Source organism: Camponotus vicinus, unplaced genomic scaffold (assembly GCF_025532165.1).
Source record: "Camponotus vicinus isolate PSW18456_S1 unplaced genomic scaffold, iyCamVici1.0 SCAF_8, whole genome shotgun sequence".
Taxonomy (NCBI): Eukaryota; Metazoa; Arthropoda; class Insecta; order Hymenoptera; family Formicidae; genus Camponotus; species Camponotus vicinus.
In genome coordinates this window covers 9567069-9587280 of record NW_028141980.1, presented here as the reverse complement: position 1 = coordinate 9587280, position 20212 = coordinate 9567069, and the positions used below count along the sequence as shown (strand labels likewise).

The 20212-nt window shown below is 36.2% G+C and overlaps 1 protein-coding gene across 5 annotated transcripts in view; it reads left to right on the top strand.

The window, feature by feature from the left end:
* The window catches only part of Twin (CCR4-NOT transcription complex subunit 6-like twin), a 484682-nt gene that overhangs the window by 362289 nt on the left and 102181 nt on the right, over positions 1 to 20212 (top strand). For 2 of the 5 annotated variants that reach the window (XM_083107018.1, XM_083107019.1), the window contains exon 1: positions 18702 to 19016. The exons of the other annotated variants lie outside the window; for them this stretch is intronic. The gene's annotated coding sequence lies outside the window, so the exon portion shown is untranslated. Of the gene's footprint in view, positions 1 to 18701; positions 19017 to 20212 lie in introns of those variants that run through there. 5 annotated transcript variants of the gene reach the window in all.

Below are 20212 nucleotides of genomic sequence, written 5' to 3'. Positions count from 1 at the left end.
GTGAGGTGAAAAAACTTTACCCAGTAGCGGCATCGCAGCGTAGTTTATTTTCCACGAATCGGTAGAAGTTCGCGCGCGCGCGCAATCAATTTATTCATTTACTGTAGCTCCAACTCAAATAAAGTTTTTGTCTTCTGCAAGAAATAACGGTAAATCGAAATAATATAATAATTTTTATAATAATAATAATAAATTATATTCAAAGTTTGATAAATAAATCGAATCTTTTAATTATAATAACACGATGTAACGTGATAAAATAAAGGTAAATAATTTACAAATATTTTAAAAATGGCAATAGCTTATTTAACTTGTATGTATGTAAATTTGGTCATATTTCAAGATTCTTTGCAACACAGAGAAAGAGAGAGAGAGAAGCGAGATTAATTTTACTTGATCTCGAGTCTAATTGGTAATTAATCTTCGAAATCCGATCTTTGGCGTTGCGACGCGAAATTAAATACTTTATCGTATTTACTTGCGACGGACATGCACCTGTTTTCAAACGATATATGCAGAGCCCGCGAATATCGCAAATCGATAGGACGCGGCCATAAATCTCCCTTTCTCTCTCTCTTTCTCTCTCTTCTCGTACACCAGCGAATAACAGTTCCCCAGTATGCCGCCCAGCGAATCCTGCCTGGATATATCGAGTGTCCTCCGCGGAAACATCTTCGTCGGACATCAGTCACGACGCTTGTTGTACAACCGAGATTGCGATATGAAAGTTTGAGCGTGTACGACGACTACATTTGAAATTGATTGCGCTCGTCCTTAATATGTCTTACACGATGCAAGTCGAAAGCGCATGCTACTTGCATGCAGTCGAGCAGTTGTGTAATCAGACAGCTTGCAAAAGTAATGGACTTCTGATTGACTGGCTTGCCTCGTAACTTGTTTTCTTATTCGATTCGTTTATCTCACATTGTATCCATATTCCAAGTATCAATACGCGATATAAATATATATATTTAATTAATTTTTTTATTAGCTTTATTGAGAATATTTATTTTCTTCGAGTTAATATTATTTTATATTAAAAATACTTTTTTAAATTTCTCTCAGCATAGATTTTTAACGATACTAGATCCAACAAGGTACATCAGTCAGCGTAATAAACGTGCCACTAGTTTATATAGTAAATTCATATTTAGATTTTTTTCCAGGTTTGTGCAAAAATCAAGTAGAGGCACAGTCGGGGATGAGCGCGTTCTATGCGAAATTTGTTTTTGTAGCACATATTTTTTTTGGCGTTGCACAATGCGCGGGCGAGCAACCCGGAACATGCTGTAGGACAGATCGCCCTTTATGTACCGCGAGGCACTTTATAATTCTTAAATATGGAGGTACGCAAACAATGGAAACGACTGACTGACTACTGGGTGCAGCTGCATGGCTCGCCTGTGCGCTATTAATTTCGTTCTCTCGTATTTCCCTTTTTTCCCAAAGGCGCATCCATTGTGCGCGTAGAGAGCAAAGTCCATTGTTATGATTCAAGTATGATCTTGATATAAAATACGAAGTTTAGAAATTTCAAATTTGAGAGTTCCGAGAAAGGCAGCGCGTTCGATCGGAACAATCGATCACACATTAAAATCGGAGCTCTTTGTATGTTAAAAAAAATAAATTTGAAAAATAATTACGTTTTATTTCATTTTATTTTTATGTGAAAAACGAAATTATATTGCGTATATGTAGCTTTTGAGTTGCGAAAGAAATATAACATGGCCAAAGTTTGCGCGCTGTTATAGAGTTTGTGTCAGAAAGTTTTCACGCTATTATGAAGTTCTTCGCAATGTTGTAGGTTTTTCAGGATAGTCTGGAAGGAAGATTGATTAATGGTCGAAGTCAGTCTCGAAAATGTTTTCGACTCGTCGAAATTCAGGTCTTGCTCAATTCTCCGCACTAACGAACTTGGAAGGTGTAATCGGGAGAGTAGTTTTTAATTCGAAACGAGAAATATATGTATATATATATATTTACGATAAAGTGCGGAGAAATGTATTCATTACTTGTATACATGACGGAAAAGATCGATTGGTTTTAACGAATCGCATTTATCGTACGTTTGATTTCGAGTTTTATGAATTTATGATGCGGACGATATTAACACGTTATTTTTCTATATTTCTGAATAATATAAATATATGTATAATAACGATGTAGTGTTGATTAAGAATATATTTATTTGCGAATATTAATTTTATCGATGAATACGTGTTTATATGATTTATTAGAATATTTATATTTTTTTATACAATTTATTTATAGTTTAAAACTAGTAATTTACAATTTTAATTTATATCTACTTATTATTTATTCTCTAATTTACTTTATTTGTTTATTGATTTATTTACATGTTTATTAAGATTTGTATCAAAATTTATTTCTCTCATAAATTTATGGAGATAAATACAAGCATTTCAGTCAGCGAACTTTATCGCATACTGATTTATGTGGTCGCATCTTTGATCAATCATGAAATTCACTAGCAGAGTCGTGTCGAATATCCAGCCCGCATCGATGATTGCGCCTCATACAGATGACGCACGGAATTATCCGATCGACATGTGTTGGAGTGTCGTGAAGGGATTAAGGGCCAGCGTGCCAGGCAAGGGCATCGCGCATTATCGCGCCTCCTCGATCGCCAGGAAGCTTCATTTAGTCGCGTTCACGCCGACAAAAGGAAGCCATAAGGAGTGCGGAAGCGCCGCATACGCGCAAATGCATTCTCGCGATGTCTACGTCGTATTTTATTGAGCGATCGATCGAAAATAAAAAAAACATGTAGATGTAACGTGTAGATAGATGGATAAATATTTACAAATTTTTCTACTTTGAAAGAAAACTTTTAAATATATGAAAATAAAATAAATATATAACTTGTGTGAGAGAAGGGGAGATATATTGAGATTAATATTAATGGAACATTACTTAATTATTTTCATGTCGTACGATTGTTCGCGATATCGACCTCTAAACATCGCGAATAGCGCGCCGCTACGTTTTCACTGTAAAAGTCCAAGTTTATATGTCGCGTCAATAATTCCTGACTCGATGGTGGTCGAGGACGGAGCCGAACATCTGTCGGCCTTCTCACGGTTCCTCTCCGCGCCGCTGGGAAAAGAGATGGCTGCTTTTCCACAGAATTATTGCAGACCGCGTAAGAAGACCTTGCGAGCGGACGCGAGGTCGAAGGGAGTAGAATTCTTTTGAGAATAGAGAGCAAGGACCGCGGCTGGGTCGTTGTTATCGTCTATACGCGAGTAACTACGGCAGTAACGTTAAAGGACGTCCTCGAACTCGCTGACGCGAACGCGACTTTGAGATGCATCGTGTAATATACAGCCGCCTTTACACATCGAATGCATGTGCATGCATATATATGTGAATGTAACATCTTTATATAAATGCGAGCCGGGCAGAAAGAAGTAGCCGGATATTACTCTTCCACGCAAACTCTTCTCCCCATCTTTCTCTCCGGCTCTTTTGTCAGGGTGAACGATTTTTGTTTCTAAAGGCCTGCTCGACTTTCCACACTCGACTTGGCTTCGCTCCATCGAGCTTTCCCTCATCGACGAATCTCCTCCGGGAAAACGCCGCTCACAAGGTATACGAGGAAAAGGTACACGTCGAGAAAAAAGATATCGTCGAATAGAGAGCTGGCTTTTGATCGGATCGATGCTTGCTTCCTGCTTGTCTTAAACGTTTGAGCGATCAAATGAATTAGATGACAGCTCGCATATGATTCCATTTGTTAACATTAACGTTATTCTTAATTTATACTGAAATTTTTCCAAATACGTTTAGTGATATTTCACAGAAATGTCGTTACTTTTCTATAAATATTGAAAGTATTTTGTTACATTTCTTAACAAAAAGATTTAAAACTTTATTAAGGGGATGCCGGAGTCCTGTTTTACCGATAAAATGTTATATTTCATTTTTGTCCGAAATCTTTTTATTAGTTGCACAAAATAATAAATGCTCCTCCACGATTAAAGTACATACAGAAACAAAGCGGGAACCTTCTGATTTTATATTAAAAATTTTTCAAAATTGAAAAATCGTAAAAAGGTCATAACAATATTTGCTTAATATAAAAGTTTTACAGTTCGTATGCACAAAATAAGATAGGTTCCCGCTAGAGATTATATGAAGGAATATAAATGAATTTTTAGAAATGAGTTTAGAAGCCTAATGAAAAAGATTTCGGTTTATTTAGGCTTCTAAACTCATTTCTAAAAATTCATTTATATTCCTTCATATAATCTCTAGCGGGAACCTATCTTATTTTGTGCATACAAAGCAAATATTGTTACGATTTGACCCCAGAAGCCGATAAAAAACTGTAATTTTTCAATTTTTTCTTAATTTTTAACATAAAATCAGGAGGTTCCCGCTTTGTTTCTGTATGTACTTTAATCGTGGAGGAGCATTTATTATTCTGTGCAATTAATAAAATGATTTCGGACAAAAATGAAATATGACATTTTATCGGTAAAACAGGACTCCGGCATCCCCTTAAGGACTTTTTTTACTTTTTTACGCGGATATCTATGGATCATAAATTTTGAAATACTGAAATAAATTTCTGAATACAAGAAAATGGAAAAATTAACGACGTAATATAATAAGATTGTAATGTGCGTGCAGCTCGCTTAAACTCGATTCAGAATAGGATTATTGCAGTTACGTACAATCGTTGCGCCATATAAACTCTCAGATATCTTTTGCATCGATTTGTATCGCGGAATAAAGCCGCTCGAAAATGTACATGACGGTGGTGGTGGGATCGATATCGTAGTTTTACGTGCATAGCGTGTGACATTTTGTACAATGAACACCGGAGGGCAACCGAAAATGCGGGTTTGCACGCATAGGGTGGCGCCTATGCATGAATTAATGCAACATAACAAAACAATAGCGATAGAAATTGAAACAAAGGGCTCGCGAAACATCCCTGATAATGGACTATCAGAAAGAGATTTCAAATTTCCGCATGCCAGATTCATTTTCGAGACGATCTGTTGCATCGTAATACGTGCTCGCGAAACATCATATCGCTGAAATTGGCGTAACTTATATTTTAATAATGAATTCAAAAATATGATACAGACTTAATTATTGCGTATCCATTTCATCGAAACTGTAAAATATCGTTTAATTATTATTATCTTAAAATAAGAATTACAATAATTAACACATCTCTTTTTCCTCTCTTTCTCTCCCTCGATTGCATATAAACGCGAATAAATAATATCAAATTATTAATTTATTTCTAATTAACTTACATCTATAAGTTTATTTAATTATTTAGACATACATACACACGAGTAATATTTGGAAACTTTGAATCGATACATTATAATTACCGAGTGATGTGTGTGTATAATATGCAAGTGTGAATGCCTGATGCCTGATGCCTGATTATCAATAAAATATTGATTTATTTTACTGCATGAACACGCGCGATGTGCATGACGTCATTGCTAACCATAATTATTTTGCAAGCTCGCGCGGCAAAATAACGAGAATATCGAGAATCTCGTTGCCACTGGCCGCTTAATCAAATGCATATTTATGCATAGCGCTCGGATGCGTTGCAGTGGATCAATGCACGTCAGTCGATGCTTTATGAGCGATATTTTCATTGGCTTATCCGCTCGTATTCCGGTATTAAGCGTGACGCAACACATCGGCGTGTTCGTAATTCCAGTCGGCAAGTCATTCACAGTGAGCCGCTTGCCTGAGGCTGGGATTTGAAAATCGATCGCGAAATTAATCGCGCAACTTCAACTCTCCCTCCCTTCTACCTCGAGATTATGATCACGTGTACTTCACATGCCGCGATGTACGTAAACGCGGTCATTATTCATGCACGCGGATTCGCATTTGAATAAGGTGAATGGAGTTAACGCGCGTCGTCCCTCGACTTTTGCTGCTACAGATCTTCGCTGGCCGCGAGACTGATTGATCGTTGATACACGATCATTTCTCGATATCCAAGCTCTGCGATTATTTGATCTGCAGAATATTTTACAGATTGGCGATAGAGAGTCTTTCTTTTGACAAAAATAATCAGAAAAGATTATTATATATGTTTTTAAAAAATTTTCAATCATCTTTTTCAATATTCGACAAAACTATGTTTCAAGTCAATTTAAACAGAACGGAAGGTTCGGGCATTTTAGCTACTCGAACCTCCCACGAACTAGATTTATCTTATCGCAGACCTCGAGGTGGTGGCTATTGCGACTCTAAACCGCCTCAGGATTGTTCATCGACGAGGAAATATGAGTTCGGCGACGAGTAAGTGGTATTCGCCACCGTTTCGCGCGCCGGGAGATTCATTCCGATCATCGGCGATAATTGCGTTCCATTCGATCGTGTCGGCGTGATTGTTCTATGAATATCAACGCGGTATTAAGTGCAGCGAGAAATTTGTCGTTCATTGCGGCAACCGGAGAAAGAGAGAAAGAGAGAGAGACGGAGAAACATACAAAGCGACAGAGAGAAAGTGGTGGAGAATCGCTATTGATTGTCGACGAGCGGCTACCTGATAATCGTAACGCGACCGTCTGACGTTAATTACTAACTTCCTCGAGAGCGCCCTCGGCTCGCGAAAAGCGGCTCGTTTGCTATCGCCTACGTTGCAGCGAACGACGTGTATTCGCCTCGACGCATTTATCATCCGACCAGACTAAATTGCCGGTCATTTTTCAGTGCGCTTTTACGCCCGTCGCGAGAGCTATATCGCCAAGAAAACGGCCGACCCGTCCGACGTCATTTACGAACTGATTATTGACAGACGTAACTGGCTCTTGGGTAAATTATTTCCAGAAAGAGAAAAGAAAGTTTGAGTGATTATACATACGTATACAGATATATGGAAGACATTTTCATTTTTACAAAATTTTATAAAAAAGTCATGTGGTTTGTTGTGAAAGTGACATATAATTTGATAAAATATCTGATTTAATAAATAAAAGAGTAAAAATGTTGTTTTAGTTTTATTTTCTTTTTTAAAGTCGTATTTTTTTATTATTGTTCTATTATATTAATTTTTTCTATTCCTGTCTACTATTAATTATGCAAAAAATACATGGCAATTCTGCACATTTACACGACGAAACAATCATGACAAAGGTGTTTATTTTCCTATCGACAAAAATTTTATAGCAATCAGCAAAATTACACAACGGTGAAGTTTGTTTAAAATATTCGTTTTTTAATTTTTTAATACTTTGTTGGTGCAATAACAGAAAACAAACACCAAATTAAATTGCTTCTACGAGATAAAAATTGCAGTTGAGAGAGAAACGTATTCATACGTTGAAAAGAACGTCAATAAATTGTCCCAGTTAAAATAAATGTTTCTCGTGTCTCTGTAAGAAATAAAAATTAGTTACAATCCTACGAGAAAAGAGAGAAAGACAGAGCTAATAATTGTGACAAAAAATTTGATGAACCGGCATAACATTATAGATTAATCGCGTTTAAAAGACGAATAAGATGTACAACAAGGGGATAATCCTATATACGGAATATAATAAATCAACGTTATCAATAAAATCATTATATTGAAATTAATATCGTCCCTCTGTCAGTATCGATGCGGCACAAAACACAGGATATTGTCCTTTGATCCTTACCATCACTGATGTCATGCAAAACGTAATTATGTGCACGTAATTATATATTTTGGAAGAGAATTTTTTTGTTACGCGCAACATATAAGTATCACGCGTGAATCTGATTAAATTATATATAAAAAGCGCATTTTTTACATGGGAGATGGTAATTTAACAAAAAGCGCTTGATAATCTCTAATGTTATTACTGTCAGACGTAACTTTATATATACGCTTTCAAAATAATAGTAATACATAATCATCTTTTGCACGTTGCATAAATTATATATTTGTTTCTGTATTTTTATCTCGACAACTTGAAAATATATAATAGAATTTCTTGAATTTTATCAATTAATTAATGAAAAATTGGACAATCTTTCAAAGTTTAGAAACAATTTAGAAACGGTTCAAACGAAACAAATTTTGTCTCATGTATATATATATATATATAATTTTTTTATCGTAATGAAGAATAAAGCACAGTCCGCTATAAGTATCATAAGATTGCTTTTATTCTCGGGAAATTTTTGTGGAATAGAGCAGATATATTTTCCCCTTCGCGCTTTTTCCCGCTATCTTTCTCGGTCTCTAATTGCACGTTGTCTCGATAGCGAAGCTTTCCGCCCTTTGATTAATTGCTTGATTGTCGGTAGTCGCGGATTCCGGCGGCGGGCGGGGCGACCAGTTAATTGGTTCCGAGTCGTTCTACAATCTACAATGTTACTACCAGCAATGTTACACCGCACAGTCGGGCCAAAGAGAAAGATGACAGACGACAGCCGCGACAAGATTCATCGAGTTATACCACGGCGCGAATTAAAGAGATCCTCGGCCAGAAGGCGCTCTGTAATTATTGCCGTTCGATTAATCCTCGCGCCATCGCTTCTAATTGCGAGTCCCGCGCAACAGAACGGGACACACGTGGCGCGATGTGGACGCGCTTAGATTCTCGTCATCTAATTGTATGTATCGCGGCTATATATGTATATTCTTATCAGGACCTCACAGATCTAGAGGGGCGACATGATTTAATTCGTCTCGCAAATTAAATGGGGTCGACAAACACGGTAAATTGCAATTTCTTCGACAATATATTACACACACAAATATATATACACAATATGTGAAAGAGACATGTATGTGAAAGTCATTCTATTTTATGAAAATAATTTTAAGAAAAGAATATCCCTATTTATTCGTAAAAGATAGACGTGCATTTTGCGTATAATGAAGGATTTTAGTATATTTTTGAAGAGGATGCGCATCTCGCGGCAACGAAACGCGATAACGTTGAGAACAAAGCTCTGCGGAGAGAACCAAGTATAACTAGACGCTATCATTACTCATCGGTTCGCTGCGCGAGCCTGACGAAACACGCATCCTGTGTATCTCACGCGACTACGTTATCGGCAATGTAACACCGTATCGCTGCGCGAATCGACGGTAGAGCGAGGAATTCGCGCGTCCGATTCCGATCGTAACGAGAATAGACACCCGGGTGTTCATTTGAGCCGACGTTATGGCGATGGGCGGATATAGATTTACCGACAATGTAAATGTACGCGTTCGCGCCAAGGGTCGTCTTCTATCGGAGTCGACCGAGTCATCGTCGCCGCATCCTCGACCGCATTCAATTGTTCGCCGCTGCCGCCACCGCGAACGGACGTTTATAGGGCTGGGTAGTCGGAGCCCTATCGATCGTATCGCATCGATATAACGAAGAGAACCCTCGCGGGAACCGCTGCAGAGTAACATGTATATATCGCGAAATAGTATAGCACGAGTATAGGTGCTCCGGTTGATTTAGCCTGACGGCTTAGCAAGATCCGCAGCTAGCTACCTACCTGCCTTCCCTCTTTCTCTCTTCTGCGACGAGTTATCGAGCGGAAGCGCCGATCGATGCGTTCGCCGATATATCGAGAGGAGCCCGTGTACTTTAGTCGGCGAGAAATTACACAGCTTGCGAGTCACCGGAAGTTTCATCGTGACGAGCGCTAATATCGAAACGAAGATGATAAGAAGGCGAACGTGTTTTTTATTTTTTTATTTATTTCGTTGTTTCATTTATCGTTTTGCGAATTTTATTTTTGCGTTGTTGCCTTGCATTTATATTTAATAAATAATGGAAATCTCCCCCCTGCGAATTTCTCGCGGAAACAGATAAAAGATTCTCGCGAGAAGACGAGTCATCTCATTCGACCATCTCATTCGATTCCCGCGGAACGTTTGCACGGATGCAGTCTCGATGCACTTCGAGGACCGGAGCTGCAGCACCAGTGGGTGCAGGTGGACGCACATGCCACGATCCGTGTGTCGCGATAGCGCACGATCGAGTCTCCGTTTCTATCTCTCGACAACTTAATTCCGGTACGAGCCAACCGTCTGGTCGGTGCTGCCCGCATCCTTCGGAACAAGAAAGAGATACAAAGGAGGAAAAGTCAGGGAACGAGATAATAGAGCAGAATGTCCAGGGAAGATCGCAATTGTTAAGATTTCTTATTAACGCTTCTTTTTTCTTTTTATAATCACGTGTCTTGCTATCAGTTTATTTATTAATACTATATTGTTAAAAATTATATATTTTTTCGTATATTTTTTCTTTACATGAAACAAAATTTTTATTAAAATTTTGTATTAAATCGACAAAATATATAGTCGACGTCAACGGCTGGAGATCAAACGTTTCGATTTTTCCACGATACAATTTGTACGTTGCCGCTTCATTTGGTGTCATAACCGTTCTGCTCCATTTTATCGCGATATCTCACACGACGGAGCACGGAGTTTTGAAAAATTCAAGACACAGCACAAAGTATAGAGACGGACGCGCACTTTTCGACTGGATGCACTCGCTCGTTTCTGTCGCGCGAGATGAAAAACCGGACGCGTCGTCGAAAGGATAAAGAAAGTGGCGACGTACCTATGTACGTACGTACAAAAGGACATCGAGGAAGAGGCGCTTCTTGTACCGCTCATAGATTAAAAATCGCAAACTTTTCACGTCGCATCACACGTTGTATAAAGTTATCCCCCGAAGTAAACTTGCCGGAAACTTTTGGGCTTCTCGCCCAGTTTCGCCCAACTACGTGCGTCGCAGTCCGAGCGAGACAAAGTTTGGATCGACTTGAAATTTTTATGGCAGTTTTACTACATTTGTTCGGCTTTCGCGCGCGAAGCCGCGCATATAAACGTAAGGACGTGCGTTTTCCGTTCATATTATGTTTAAGGCGACAAAAGTCTTAACTCTGTAACTTGCCCGGAATCATCCTGTTGAAAGCGTAGCGTGTCGAGAATTTTTTAATAGTTTGAAAAACGGTTATCTCTCTGCGTCTCTCGCTTCGAAAACACGTACGAGTACACTTATATTTCGGAGAAGTTTTATGTTAGATATAATTATCGTGAATTTTACTGCCGCACACATTCGTGTGCCTGTATAATTTTCTCAGACTATTGTTAAATTTCGATGAGAATTGTACGGTAACTGTATTTTTGAAATTCGCCGCGACATTTCTGTTAAATTCCCTGTATGCGAGATCGGCGTTGCTTTCTTACCTCGATTAATTTGTACGAGAGGAAAAAGAAAGAAAAATACGAAACCGGAGACACACGAGATACGACAACTTATCCTTATCTCGTGTAAAGCCGCGTGCTTAAAACGTCTCGAGTTAATCAAGCGACTGGTCGATCGGCTATTCTAAAGCGACAAGTTGCACTTGTGAATAAAAAAAAATGAAACCAGAACATATTCATTATACAAAAATAAAGGGCAAATATAATAATCTACTTTCAGTATAGAAGAAAAAATAAAATTAAAGTGAATTTTTATATGTTGCGAACTTATTTAAATATTAATTAAATATATTAATGCAATTTTTTAGACTATTTGCTTTTTTTTACATACACATTTATTCTAAAAGCTATGCATTTCAAATTCTTGATATTATTTTAAAATGTTTGTCATAGAAGTATTAACAGAGTGAGAAATATTAGAAAAATATAATATATTATAATAATTATAAATGTATAAATAAATAAAAAACACAGTATGAAAGAGAGAAAGAGAGAGAAAAGGTAAAAAAATTTCAACTTCTCTATTGTTAATGACTAATATAAACAAACAGCGACACGAAAAGGTAGCTCATAGGAATTCTTCGCTATTTCAATTCTCTTTATTTTCTCGAAAAGTGAATAAGGATTGAAAGAGATAAAAGGATAGATGAAGACAGAAACATTGGGCTGTTTGCCATAAAACATACAAATCGCCGCAAGCGTATTTTAATCATTGACTCTGCATGTTCAGTGATAAAAGTCGCGAATTGTATATATCACAGGCACAAATTCTTTGTAAATTTAACCTTTTTATAAAAAAAATTTAGCTTTTATAAAATGCTGATCATGTCAAAAATTCGGCGTTTTACACAAAAAGGCTGATTTTACAAAAAGCTTGCGCGACATGTATGATATAATATCATGTTATAAAAGAGGCATTTTATATTATTTCCAGTTACAAATATGCAGTACGTGAATAAAACGTTTAATGATCCTTTATTATATACGTGATCCTTTATTTATAGTCGCGTCTAGCTTTGAATTTTTCGTTGACATATTATCGTAAAACTTTAAAAAGATATCGGTGAAATTAAACAATTTTATTACTTTTACCTCAATGACTAGAAATTGTAAAAGAGACAAGCTTTATGATAGAAAGCTTTCCATGTTAAGCGTGCACACATACACACACGCACACACACACACACACACACACACACACACACATATATATATATATATATATATATAAAGTATATTTTATATAACTCCATTTTATTTATACATACCCTTGAAATATTTTCGGAGTTCGTAAAAATTTTCTTGAGAGAAGAGAGTGAAAGACTTTTTTGCTTTTTTTGTCCTTTACGTCTCTCTTTCCTGTAATAAATTAAATAATGATAAATGTCAGTCTCACACACACACACATACATACATACATACATACACCAACCAGAAAGCACTATGCACTTCAAAAAAGCATCAGATTTATCATTTGTGTATATCCCATTTCCCAATTACGATTTAATTGAGCGACTAAATTGAGTTTACGTTTAAAATCGACCGGATTTCAATTAATGCCTGTCTCTCAGTGTCCAAGTGGTGAATCACATGCGATTTTTCGAGTTTTCTCTGCCTATCTAACTGTCTATCTGTCTGTCTGCTATGTTTGCCCCCCCCCCTCTCTCTCTCTCTCTCTCTCTCTCTCTTTTCTATCTTGATTCTCAACGATTTTGATGTTTTAATTTAAACATAGGTCAATAATTAAAGGGCACAGTACTAACTAAATTAAACTCTATATGAAAAACAAAAACCGGTGAGGACTTATTATAAATAAACTGTATTAATAGGAAGAAAGATATCGATACTGATGAAATGTATAAGTAAAATAGACTATCACAATAATAGAATATCAGCGAGATAATTTTTATAAAAAGAAATTGAAAGATTATTTAGTAATTTCATTGGAAATTTTCTTGACAAGACTATCTCGCATTAATTATTTTTGCAATTCAATAACTTTGTAATAGGAAGCTTAAAATTGTCTTGATATTATTACGATTGCTAATACTCTTTTTACATGAGCGAGACTTAGATCTAGGTCTAAATTTCTGCAGTTAATATCCAATTCTCTCGTAATCGTCCAATCTGCGAACATGTGTATAAACTCGAATACGATGCAATCCACAGACACGCTCAAGAGAACCATGAAATATCTTCTCTCCCTCCTTCTCGTATAACTTCGGTAACGAAACCGCAATGTGTTTCTGGCGTTTCCGTTCATGTGCTGTCTGTCTGTCAACAATCTCGGAAATTACGACCTAGATGCGGCGACACGAATAATGATAGCACCGATACTGATGCGGGAAATATCTAATATTTGCGGTATACGTATAAGAAATTATTATTAACTCTTAAAGAAATTTTACAGATGTATTGTTTGGCTATGTTAAATAATTTGTTTCTTTCTCAACAAAATATGTCGAATTGTAGGAAATAAAAAATGTAAAGCTCTTGGAAATTAAATTTTAAAAATATAATGAATTAAATATTTTTTGCATCTAGTGCATGTTCCTATGATTTACATTGCGTTTTGCGAAGCACTGGCAATATGGATGAAATTATTCTCGATATTTTCGTGAAATGAATGTGTTCCGGCAGCCTTAAATCTAAGGCAAGATATTCCGCAAATAATTCGGCGTATCCAAACTTTGTCTATTGACCAAAATGCAATAATTCATAGGTTGTAATTTATGCGCGAATTTCACTATCCTTCAATTCATCCGTTGCAATGCACCTTTTTTGTTTAACTTTATTCAGATCGATATTTACTTTTCACCTTTATCGCGAGCAACGTCATTTAATCACTCGATACTTGTTGCTTCGTGTCGAACGCTCGTTGCAATTTCTTGCGTATTTATTAACATGCAATAGAAAAGCTCTCAAAGAGCTTAATTTTGAAAGAAGCTTTACTCAAAAATGTGTACAAAGCTTTAAAATCTATCTTTGCTAAAAATAAAAATAAAATTTAACAAAACTTAACGCGAACAAGTCAATCAAATTTATCACATTTTTTCTTATATACCAAACGTAAAAAAACTGAAGAAGTTTTTCGTTTGAACAAATTAATATTCTTATATTATTTTACAAGTAGAGAGTTTTTTTAATAAAATGGATCGTTCAATCCGGTTTTTCAACATTTCCCATCCTTGACATGCACCTACACGCGTATACAATGAGTGAGAGAGGGAGAGATTGCGGTCGATAGGGGCGAGAGCGGCCCATTGCATCGACGGCCGTGGCCGGCTGAATGCCAATTATCTGATCCTGCGTATTGGCCGCATGTACCTGTACGCTATTCGGATGCAGTACGTACGCAGGAGCAATATCCAGATGATTATCGTGTAGCCGGCGTGGCGTAATCTCCGGACCGGATCATCAAGAGCGTGCCATTATGCGCCCGTGGCAACGCGCCGATTTCGGGGAAGGATTTCTATCTCTCTCCCTCTCTCCCTTTTTTCTGTTTTTTTTCCTCTCCGCCCGCATTTCTCGGCATATATCGGTTACACTTTATTAACGCATAGGGAAGTTGGATAGCAACGAGATGCCCCGGTAACGCACGTTGCGCTCTTTGAGAGATCCGGACTTGTAATCGCGCTAATAATACACCGTCATGCGACAGACCTGATTTTCTCGAGATAATTACGTAAACTGCTTTAATCTCAAAGGGCATCGGATTTAATTTAAATTTAAGATGGATGCGAACCCCTCCTTTTGCTCTCGGGTTTTGTGCATTTTATTGTGTATTTAGATCTTGTTTTTTATGACTTTACAATTGGCTCTGCATGGCTCTTCGCTTATTAAAAAATATTGGATTGTGTCTATTTTAAAAATATCATGAGATAAGATAATTACAGCTTTTTTATTCTCATTATATATGTTATATACAGAGTCATGTAATTGACGATATAATGATACAGGACAATAATAATTTTCTATGTGAAAAAATAAATAAAATGCATAAAATAAATTTCTTATTAATTTTTCAATTTTCGAAAGCGCATTATATAAAAAATTTATAGTAATTATGTCACTTCATGATATTTTTAAGAAAATAAGCATAATCAAATTTTTTTAATAAGCAAAAAGCCCACGCATAACCAACTGTTTTCACAAGTTATCATAAAACAATTTTTTTGAAAGATCGCGTATGTATAAAAAATTATATATTATGAACATGTCTTTTAAATATTATTTTCATAATAATTTTCATAAATAAAGTACATAATTCGTTATCTTGAAAAAAATTTTTATGATTAATAATTTTTTAATTAGTAGTTTTAATTATATAGAAAAGATGGATATAAATTGAAATCTAAACCGGACTAAATGTTCTTTATGGTGCTCTTTACATTCAATAATCATTTAATCCGCCGTAAATCCTATTAGACTAGAATCAAGTTAACTTAGACTCTCGAAAGAGCCTTACCAGCGAGTTTCACGTGCAGAATGTAAGATTAAACCGAATCCCGTGAACAGTAGTAGAGCAGCGCAACGAAAGGGGCATCGCGACGACGGTCTTTTGAGTGGTATCCTCTCTATTGTGTGTCAAAGTGGTCGCCGGTATTTAACTCAAGTCCGTTCATTCGTAAAGTAAAATAAAGCCCGACGAGAGAGGAGAGGGAGGGAGGAATCGACGATGTGATCGCATTGCGATCACCTCCGTGATCGCTTACAACTCGCCGTTAACCGGAACAAGATGAAACGGAATCAAGGCGAAATCGTGTGCACGCACAAAAGGAAAAAAAGAAAGGGAGGAAGAGCGAGAGTGGCTCAAACAAAGGGCAAGTTGCTCGTAGCTTCTTCTCCGTTTCATCTACAATGCAAGAAGGAGAGAGATCAATCTCTCTTTTGATCGAAACTTTTCACATAAAATACTACAACTTCTTCGAGAAGGACCTTTAATTAAACGTTATCGTCCGCCACCGAGAGGATCGAACGATTTACGAAGACGGGACGTAAGGGGTGAACGTTTAATTTACAGAAAGTTTACTTCGTGAATAGGAATTACGTAGTTGACTTTTGTTTAATTTCATCGCTATATGCGAAATCTCATTACAAGTTTTTAGTATTTTCTTTGGATTATTGAGAAGCTTCGTTTTGAATATTGAATTCTAAATATGCATACGTGGAAAAGGTTTATAATTAATTTAACGATAAATTGCTCGAGACACTTTCATGAAAATTGAAAACTTGATGTGCTTAGCTATTATACATATGCAACTATAAGTAACTAAATTTCGTTGTATAATTTTGTCTTCTTTTACATATTACATTTTTGGTTTTCTATTTAGAGAACAGAAAAGTTATTTTGTTTCAGCTAGAAGAAATTCTTTAAAAATAACGACATATTCTGATTACACATTCGAGTAAAACTATTATAGAAGTTATAATATAATTTCGTTATGTAGCTAAATTTACTTTGCTGGAATTTAATTATCCGAGTTATCCAAAGTATTCGGCGCGTTCATGTCGCAATTAAATGCCATAATACGACTAACCATTTGCCGTGTGTAGTTTCGAATAAGCCAGTGTGCAAAGTGTGACATCTAATTTCAGTAACCGTGGCAAACGTGGAAAATTTAATTAACCGTGGCAGTTAAAATATATTTCACAAACGTAAGATAAATAAATATGTAATATTAAATTAAATAATGTTTCATATATATAAAATAATGACAATAATAAACATTTTAATTTCTTTATGAGAATAACTTTTATGAGAATAATAATAATTATGAAATATATATAATAATAATGAAAATAATAATTTAGAACAATATAATTAAGAGCAAAATATTAATCTTTTTGATACAATTATACGCGATACTAGGATAAATGCAGATTGTAATCTTGGTATTTAGCACACCTTGGACTATGCGATTAATTGCGTGCTCTCCAAAGCAGTCGCCATGAATATTACGTCGGTATACCCGCGTGTGTGTAAGTGCACACAGAGAGACAGAGACAAGAGAGAGAGAGAGAGGGTAAACGTTGAGCTAAGCACAGTGCGTCAATACAATGTAACGGCCGCGGCGTTTGTTGCTTACACGCTTGTACATTGCAACCGAATGCAATTAATTCGGGCGTCTGCGATTGAACGCACGAATTACACGTTCCGCTACATTTGTCGCGGGACAAGACTAATCTCCGAAGAAACGAAACTGACATTCGCGAAGAATTGATTTACGACTATTATCAATGCATACATCCATCGTTCTTTACACTCGGTTGATTTTCAGTTTAGTTACTTTGTGTGTTATTAGATGTCAAGATAGTGTATTGCAAATACATGTAATAAATGTACGTATCATTGAGTTCGATGTATAATAATCGGAGAGAATTAATCGCGCAGCGCAGTATTACTAGTATGACATTTTGACACGTGACGTAAGGATTTGAGTAGCGCCCCCTCCACGAGATACGCGCGCAGACGAACTACCCCCTACACGGCGTCCCTTAGCGTCGTCTCGTTTCTTCATCGGAGTTAATCGTTTCGCGCGATATTTATTAAAAAAGACTCGCGTCTAACAAATTAATGAGTCGAAAGTGCTGATTTGTGTAGTGGATGATCGTCGCGGTAGTTAAATCAGTGTGTTTCCAGCCTAGGAATAATGTATCGATATCGGAAATTTGGAGATTTTTAAAGAAAATTTGTTGAAGACACATTCAAACCACTCGAACTTAGCCGCTCTCGTTATTAACTGTCGCGTCGCCACTCGAATAAGATGTATCCGCGTTTCTCGGGGAAATTTAGTCAGTAAAAGTGAATCGTGCATAAATAAATACCAAAAATGCCGAATAAAGTATTGCGCGATCGTCACAGAGTATTAATGTCGATGCATAATATATTTGAGTGTATTAAAAGCAGTCACTCGAATTAATATAATATTTTATTCGTTTGGTAAGCAAACTTCGCCATTATTATATCTGTTACACCTTTCGCGTTTTTTCATCAACTTTATTCCGTAAAAATAATTTATACGTGCGGGAATGTCGAGTATTGCCATAAAATATTAAATGGTGTCGAAATATAATATATAATCGAGCATCTGGAGTGTTAAATCATCGAGACAGAGAAAGAAATATGAACATTGGAATATTTCAGAATAATCTGATAGAGAGAGAGGGGGGGGGGGGGAAACAACGAATATACCGTGGTTATTATTATTACATATTCTGTCTCGCGAATATATTATTTCGTAAATGTAAATAGAGTACGCGCGAATTAATATCGGCAGTATCGAGTTAAACATATTACGTATTATTATTACTCGCATTATATACGCACGATTGTGTTTATAAAGTCGTAAATAATCGCGCGCACGGCAATGATCTTACAGATAACATAAGGGTCGACGTAAACATCTGACGCTTGAGGCGTTAACCTTGAGGCAAGTACGTGGTCGCTGCTTATTGTTAGTCTCATTGTGACGTTCTAATAATCAAGATATCTCCGCGTTTTCGCATTTTTATATCACGTAAAACCGTGAATTAATATCGGGAGTGCCGAATTTATCAAGTGATCGCGCGTGTAGATTGATATCGGAGTATTTCTTCTCTCATTTGTTATAAGATAAATTTCGAACACATCGCGAATGTGATTATGTGCCATTATAATGTGTCTACGATTTATTTAAGTGTATAAATTGTTGAACTACGTTACGCGTGTTGAGTATGTGCCAAAGGATTATTCTTCACAATCATCTCGAAGCGTCATCGAGCACGCCGTAGGATCATCGAGAACTCTTTGTGTCATCTTTTAATTAAGGTTAGTGTAATATTAAGTTATGTGAAGAATCTTAAACCAGAGAGGAGAAACAGAGAGCATATATATACATATATTTACGTAAGGTAAAAATATTTTTTACATTAGAATAAATATCAAAATTTTGCACATTTTATAATACACTATCAAATAATATTTTAAATATTTCCCAAAGTGCACGTGAAAATATCTCATTATAATAAAATTAAATATTATATTTTAAAATAAATTACGTATATATAATTTATTTTAAAATATATTTAACTTTATTATAATAAGATATTTTCATATGCACTTTCGGAAATATTTAAGATATTTGATAGCGTAATATAAAATTTGCAAAATTTTGATATTTATTATAGTGTAAAAATTATTTTTTTGGGAGATTAGATTTTAATTCAGATTTCACGTGTATTATCATAAAATTTTTCAAATATTTTTATTTAGCAAATAAAAAATTGTGAATCTTGTATTTTCAAGATGTATATTTATATTACATGTACATAAATTATATCGATATTTAAATTAACTATCGTAAACTATTTCACAAGTTTCTTTGTATTCCATTTATTTTCTAATTACACATGCTATTGTTATTTCTCATATGGTGAAAAAGCGAATATCGAAATGACGAAATACAATGTTGAGAGATGCCGCGAGAGCCCTTATTGGTTGTAGCAAACTCATTCTTTATTTGCACCATTGTCGATCGACGCCCTGCGCTCGTATCACGCTGAGTGAATCCAATTTTCGCTCGTCTAGATAAAAAAACGGAGGAAAAAAGCGCGGTTTCGTTATCGATCGATATACGATCGGGCTTCTTTCGCGACGAATCGCAGCGCAGCTTTTTCGTAACACGCTGTTGTTCGTTTGCGTTGTTCGCGTTTAAATGGGCGCGCTTCTACATATTTGCATGTACAGCATCGAATGGAGAACTCTCAGCGGCCTCTCTACAAGATCGGTCTACCGTTATCTTGTAATCATATCTTCCTTTGACCACACGCGGTATCGATTGCCGACAAACCGGCCGCTTCGGCTGATTCCGTTCTCCATCTTTCTCTTTCTCTTCTCTCTCTCTCTCTCTCTGTCTATATACATACATACATGCATATATATATATATGCATGTATGTATGTATTCATCTACGTCTGTGTGTTTGCTAGATTTAATTCACTTAACTCGAACTATGCGCTGCTTCT